Source organism: Papaver somniferum, chromosome 7, assembly GCF_003573695.1.
Source record: "Papaver somniferum cultivar HN1 chromosome 7, ASM357369v1, whole genome shotgun sequence".
Classification (NCBI taxonomy): domain Eukaryota; kingdom Viridiplantae; phylum Streptophyta; class Magnoliopsida; order Ranunculales; family Papaveraceae; genus Papaver; species Papaver somniferum.
The window spans coordinates 244,901,597-244,909,385 of NC_039364.1; the positions used below are offsets into that span (position 1 = coordinate 244,901,597).

The window sequence follows — 7,789 nt, forward strand, 5'->3', positions numbered from 1 at the left end:
CGTGACTGCGCCGCCTTGTAACCGGTGAGGCCTTGGGTATCAAAGCTCCACTGAGCTTCCCTCGCCTTGATTCAACTTACTTTGACTCGGATTGATTCCAGAAGGGTTTGCTCAGATTTTAACGAGTTCCTTTTCGAAAGAATAGAAGCTGGTCTAGTGACAATCTAAGTGGAGCCATCATGCTTTTTGTTTGCTAGAAATACAGGTTTGATTTGGTTGAGTCAGCCTTGTTTTGTGTTTGCATAGAATTCCCTTCCTTATTCTGTTGCATGCCTGAACGTAAAAGAAACGCCCTAGGTAGATTTGTTAAAGAGAAACCTAGTAGTTCTAAGCGTCTTGATTACCTCAATTTAGAGAGTCCGATTCGTGAAGACTCCGTTTTCGAACGTCCGTTTGAAGAGAAAATCCCTGATAGTCCAATAGCGCCAGAAATGGCAACTTTGAAAGCCTTGTTGAATCCTACTAGGACTACTCGTCCCTCGTGTATCAAGTTACCTGAAACTGAAGCAAATTATGAACTTAAGCCTGGAACCTTACAGTTGCTCCCAATATTTTTAGGAAAAGAAAATGAAAACCCTTATTTCCATGTTAGGGACTTCGAGGAAATCTGTAGTACCCTGAAAATTAGAAACCTTGATGATGATGCTTTAAAACTCAGGTTATTCCCCTTTTCCTTAAAAGATAAAGCCAAGTCGTGGCTGTATAGTTTGGCTTCCGAATCAATTGAAACCTATGAACAACTTACATCCGCCTTTTTGAACAAGTTTTTCCCTAGGCACAAAACCTCGTCTATTAGGACGCAAATCTGCACGTTTACACAACAGGAGGGAGAATCTTTGTATAGGTATTTGGAAAGGTTCAATGATTTATTAGCCCAATGTCCTCATCATGGTTTAGAAAAGGTTAGGTTGGTTCAGATCCTTTATGATGGTTTAGATTATCCCACCACAACTACAGTAGAGTCCATGTGTACATGTGGGTTTGAAAACCAAACAGTTGATAATGCGATGACATACTTGCATGAAATCGCCGAAAAGACCCAACAATGGGAAAGTAATAGGGTACCCCAGAAAACAATTCTTCTAGGCAGAGGAAACGTTAATAGGGTAGAAGAAAGCTACGAATCAGATGCCAAAATTGCTGCTATAGCAAAAAGGTTAGAAGCTTTAGAAGTGGGTCATACTAGTGGTAGAATAGAGCCTTTTTGGGAAGGCAATACTGTTGAAGAGAAAGCCAATGATCTCTATAATAACACTGGGTTTGATAACCGTCAGAAGTTTGACCCATATTCAGAAACCTATAATCCTGGCTGGAGAAACCATCCCAACCTTTCATGGTCTAAGGGCCAGAATCAAGGTCAGTCTAGTAACTCTCAAGCTCCCCCAGGTTTTGGCTATACTAAGAATCCTTCAGCCCCGGCACAGTTTCAGAACCCTCCGGATAAGAAGATTATGAGTTTAGAAGAGTCTCTTGCTTTGTTAACTCGTAACACTATGCAGTTTCAGCAATTTGTTGCTCAAGGTATAGAAAAAAATAAGAGAATAGGTCAGGCTAACTCTCAGGCTATTTCCGAGTTGAAAACCCAGGTTAGTCATATAAATGAGTCTTTAAGAGAAAGAGGTAAGTTTCCTAGCCAAACTCAACCCAACCCTAGAGGATCTCATGAAGTAGGTACCCAACCATCGAATCAGTTGAATGCTATTAGAACCCTCAGGAGTGGTAGAGTAGTAGACAATCAGGTAAACATGCCCGATAGTGAACATACTGTAGTTCACCCCTCAGGATCTCATCCCTCAGGACCGCTAACTGAGGGGACTGATAAAATTTCCAATGATGCTGACTCGGTTCCTGAGAGGTCTGATCCTGTGCCTAGAGCCCCATTTCCCCAGCTATTAGCATCAACAAAGAAGGAATCAAACTTTAATGACATATTGGAGGTTTTTAAGCAAGTTACCATAAACCTTCCTTTATTAGATGCAATTAGGAAAATTCCTGCTTATGCCAAGTTCCTTAAGGATATGTGTACGCGAAAGCGAAAACTTAGCGTCCATAAGAAAGCCTTTTTAGCTAGTCATGTAAGTTCAATCATTCATAACACTACCACTCCAAAGTACAAAGACCCAGGTTCCCCAACCATTGCTTGCACAATAGGTAAACACCGGGTAGAAAGAGCTTTACTTGACTTAGGAGCCAGTGTGAACTTACTGCCGTACCATGTGTACTTACAGCTAGGTCTTGGTGAAATGAAACCTACTCAGATAACACTGCAGTTAGCTGATAGGTCTGTCAAAATTCCTCGAGGAGTTATCGAGGATGTTCTTATTGAGGTCGACAAGTTTATTTATCCAGAGGATTTCGTGGTCCTAGATACCCAACCTGTCCCTGACCCAGAGAACCAGATAGCTGTGATTTTAGGTCGCCCATTCTTAGCTACGTCCAATGCGATCATAAACTGTCGAAATGGTGTGATGAATTTATCTTTTGGTAATATGACTATCAAAATGAACATTTTTAATGTCAGTAAGCTACCTAATGAGCTAGATGACACATGTGTTGAAGAAGTGAATATGATAGAATCCTTAGTTCAGGAGTCATTACCAAACATCTTGTCCGAAGACCCACTAGAGAGTTGTCTATCCCATTTTGGTTTAGATTTCGACGATGATAGTGTCATTGAACAAGTGAATTCTCTATTAGATTCTACCCCTGTATTAGACACTGATAGATGGAAAGCTAGGTTCGAACCATTACCAGCTTCTGAGACTACCTCAGTTCCTTCCTTAGAAGAGCCCCCTAAGTTGGACCTCAAACCACTACCAGATAACCTGAAGTATGAGTTCTTAGGCCCATATGAGACTTTACCTGTGATTATTGCTGCCGACTTGGATAGTGATCAGGAAAGTAGGCTAGTAAAAGTACTTCAAGATAATAAGGAAGCTTTAGGGTGGTCTATAGCAGACATTAAGGGTATTAGTCCTACCGTTTGTATGCATCAAATTCATTTAGAGGAAGACTCCAAACCGTCTAGGGAGATGCAACGTCGAATGAACCCTAATATGAAAGAAGTAGTTCGAAAAGAGGTGCTTAAGTTGTTAGATGCGGGTATTATCCACCCAATTTCAGACAGTAAGTGGGTCAGCCCCGTTCAGGTTGTTCCCAAGAAATCAGGCATCACTGTAGTCCAGAATGAGGATAATGAGTTAATCCCAACCCGAGTGACCACGGGATGGCGTGTCTGTATCGACTATAGGAAATTGAACAAGGTCACAAGGAAGGATCACTTTCCCCTTCCTTTTATCGACCAAATGCTAGAGAGATTAGCTGGATATAGTTTCTATTGCTTTTTAGATGGATTTTCCGGATATAATCAGATCGTTATTTCCCCAGAAGACCAAGAGAAAACCACTTTTACCTGTCCCTTTGGTACTTTCGCGTATAGACGCATGCCTTTCGGGCTGTGTAATGCCCCTGCGACTTTTCAGCGTTGTATGATGAGCATATTCTGATATGGTAGAACGGTTTTTAGAGGTCTTTATGGATGATTTTTCAGTGTTTGGTTCATCTTTTGATGAGTGCTTGCATCATTTGACATTAGTGTTGACTAGGTGTAAGGAAAAGAATTTAGTGCTTAATTGGGAAAAATGCCATTTCATGGTTAAATCAGGAATTGTTTTAGGGCACATCATTTCTTCAAAGGGTATAGAGGTAGACAAAGCCAAAGTTGACCTTATTAAGACTTTACAGGTCCCAAAAACCGTAAAAGACATTAGGTCATTCCTAGGGCATGCAGGTTTTTACCGTCGATTCATTAAGGATTTTAGCTTGATTTCTAGACCTCTTTGCAATTTGCTTGCAAAAGATGTTAAGTTTGTCTTTGATGATGCTTGTTTAGAGGCTTTTGAGAAGCTTAAAAATTTACTCACTACCGCTCCCATAGTCCAGGCACCCAACTGGAACCTACCCTTTGAGATTATGTGTGATGCTTCAGATTATGCTATAGGCGTTGTGTTAGGTCAACGTAGTAGACAAATTACTTCATGTGATTTACTATGCTAGCAAAACTCTGAATGATGCCCAATTGAACTATACAACTACCGAGAAGGAACTGTTAGCCATCGTGTTTGCCTTGGATAAGTTTAGATCCTACCTTTAGGTTCTAAGATCGTAATATATACTGATCATGCTGCTTTGAAATACCTTTTGTCTAAGAAGGACACCAAACCTAGACTGATTAGGTGGATCCTATTGTTACAAGAATTTTCTCCAGACATTAGAGACAAAAAGGGTGTTGAAAATGTAGTAGCAGACCACTTATCCAGGTTAGTTGTTAGTTCCCCTAGTGATGCCCTTCCTATAAGGGATAGCGTTCCTGATGAACAATTGTTCTCTGTTTCCCAATCACCTTGGTATGCAAATATAGTGAATTATCTTGTTACTGGTCGTACCCCTCAACATTGGGGTAAACAAGATCGTTCTAGGTTTTTATCCGAGGTTAAGCATTTCTTTTGGGACGATCCTTATTTGTTTAAGTATTGTCCCGACCAGATTATTAGGAGATGTGTACCTGAGAGTGACCAGTCCAGTATTCTCTCCTTTTGTCATGAACATGCCTGTGGGGGTGATTTTAGTGCTAAGAAGACTGCTGCTAAGATATTGCAGTGTGGATTTTACTGGCCTTCATTGTTTAAAGACTCCCATAGTCATTGTGTTTCGTGTGATCGTTGCCAGAGGTTAGGAACCATTTCCCGTCGAAATATGATGCCTTTGAACCCTATTTTAGTGGTTGAGGTCTTTGATGTGTGGGGCATTGATTTTATGGGACCATTTCCTAGTTCTTTGGGATATCTTTACATACTTGTCGCTGTAGACTATGTGTCTAAGTGGGTTGAGGCGGTTCCGTGTAAAACAAATGACCATAGGGTCGTAGTTCAGTTTTTGAAAGAGAATATACTTACACGTTTTGGTACACCGCGAGCCATAATTAGTGATGGAGGTTCACACTTTTGTAATAGACAGTTTGCTCTTTTAATGAAACAATATGGTATTACCCATAAAGTAGCTACCCCATATCACCCTCAGACTAGTGGTCAGGTAGAGGTATCCAATAGGGAAATTAAGCGTATATTAGAAAAAACAGTTAATCCCAATAGGAAAGACTGGTCGTAGAGGCTTACTGATGCCTTATGGGCTTACCGTACTGCGTTTAAGACACCCATTGGAATGTCCCCTTATCGTCTAGTATTTGGCAAGGCATGTCACCTACCTGTCGAGTTAGAGCATAGAGCCTATTGGGCTGTTAAGAGCTTAAACTTTTCACTTGACAAGGCAGGAGTTCATAGAAAGCTCCAGCTCAATGATTTGGATGAGATTCGTAGAGATGCATACGATAGTGCTAAGGAGTATAAGAACAAAATGAAACTTGTGCATGATAAGAATATTTTACGAAAGTCATTTTCTCCAGGTCAAAAAGTTCTTCTGTATGACACTCGTTTGCATCTATTCCCCGGGAAGTTGCGCTCTCGGTGGACCGGTCCTTTTGTGGTACGTATTATTTTTCCTCATGGCGCTATTGAGATTGAGACACCAGATGGTAGTAGTTCTTCAAAGGTTAACGGTCATCGATTGAATCCCTTTTTAGAGCCTTGTCCTACAGGTGATGTTGAGGAGGTCCCTCTGGAGGACCCTGTTTACCTTGATTGACCATCAAGGCGGTTTGTATGTTGTATGTTGTATGTTATATATTTTTTTAGGTTTTTGGTTACACTTCACCCAGGTACTATCTTTCCAACTTCTCTCTTTACAAATTCCTCATGTTATTTATACTTTATTGTGCTTTCACTAGAAACATTGAGGACAATGTTAGATTTAAGTTTGGGGGTGGGGATGAAACATTTTGTTTTTCGTTTTAGTTGCAGTATGAATAAATAAACTCCAGAGCTTAGAAATTTATGCCTATTGAAGATTGCACTAACTAATCTAACTGGATGGAAGCATTTTGGTTGTAGGAGTTGAGGAACCAATCTGATTAGATGGAAACATCTAAAGAGTCTATTCATAAAAGCACAGAGCTCAGGTGTTAGAAATAACATGATATTTTCACCATATCTCGTTGAGTCCTTTTCACTTCTATTTTTATTTTATTTTGTTTTTAAACTATGTTTCTCTAAGTGATAGGTGGGGCCCACGATTCAAGTTGTTACCAATGCTAGGGTGAATTAGAGTGATTGAGATACAAAAAAAAAAAAAAAAAAAAAAAAAAAAAAAAAAAAAAAAAGACCGGACCAGTTAGACCAATCGGAATAAGTATTAACACTTGGATAGCAATATGCGTGTGTTCTCCCTGTTTCTGTCGCCTAAGCAAGCGTGGAATGCAGGACCCGTGGGAACTATCGTGTAATCCGCTGACAAGAAGCATGCGCTTGGATCAAAAAGATCTATTCATGCCGTTAAAAAAAAATGGTTATTGTTCTGTGTAGTCAACTGCTGGTTCCCTTGTATTTGCCAGTTTGTTGATCTAGATTTATGTTATTGACCACTGGTACCCTTGTATATGCCAGTGTGTTGATATTAGTCAGACTAGTATCTCAATCCATTAGGATAGGTTCATTTTGGCGGAGGCCTTCAGACAGATATGGGAAACGTCGTCCACTTAGTAAACATCAAAACCATCTATGTTTTTATATATCCATCTTTTTGATCTATCCATGTGATTAGTTTTGACTCCGAATATGATGTCCATAGTGCAACTATCTGAGTAGAGCTCTGTCACTTTATATGAATTGTAGTATGCTTGAGTGCAAACTCGTGTACAACAATTGGAATTTCGCATCAGGGTACTTCTTCCTGTAGTCAATAAGTATGCCAACCAAGGAGATTCTTTAGTGCCTTCCAAGGTTCTGCGTAGATAGCTAAAGTCTGGAGTAAAGGTTTTGTGGGTATATCTCTAGTAAGCCCTCCCGAGACTATAACTCGGCCACTAGGGACACCTAGGGGTTTAAAGGCTTATTGCATACGCTAAATGCAATCGACGATGCCTGCGACAGTGAGTTAGGATTTTATTTTATTTTATTTTGCTCGAGGACTAGCAAATAATAAGTTTGGGGGTATTTGATTGACGCATTTATATGTCTATTTTTATCTCAATTGTATATATTTTTAGTGCTCGATTTTGTACTTATTTTGGTTATTTTATGTCCTTATAGGTATTTTGGAGAAATAAGCTTTTGCGGCGAAATTGGCTCGAAAAGTTGTTAAAGGCACCTGGGAGGACATTTGCTATACGGACCCTCGATTTTGGATAAGGGGTAACCTAATTACTAAGGGGTGACCTATTTCCAGGCATCTGCTAAAGGGAGAACAGCACAGGATAAGGGGACACTCTCTTTTTCACGTTTGAATTAGAAAATTGGCGGGAAAGGCCATGCATATCGCTGGAAAATTTCAGTTCGATTTCTGAAGAGTTTTCAAGGAGATTAAACACTGGAAATTGGTTGGGCTTAACTTGATATGGCCTAAGAAGATCATTAGAAGCAATTGGATCAATCGAGTTGGGCTGGAATGGCCGGAAATTGGAATCAAAGTCAAATAAGGAAACACGGCTTCATGGGTTCGAATTTGGAAATTCAGAGAGATTAAAGGCAAGAAATTCGTTCCAAAGATACATATTCTAACTAAGGAAGAGTTTGGTATAATCGGGAGAGCTCAGAAACGCGTGAAACAAATTTGGGAAGGAATTATTGCCGTGACTGCCAAGGAAGGAAAGAGGAGATTTCGATGCGATTTGGGAGAG

General features: G+C 40.1%; 1 pseudogene; it reads right to left on the reverse strand.

Annotated features, from left to right (window-relative positions):
• Window positions 1-795: 795 nt before the first annotated feature.
• LOC113300739 lies at window positions 796-895 on the reverse strand (annotated as a pseudogene).
• Between the last annotated feature and the right edge of the window lie 6,894 nt (window positions 896-7,789).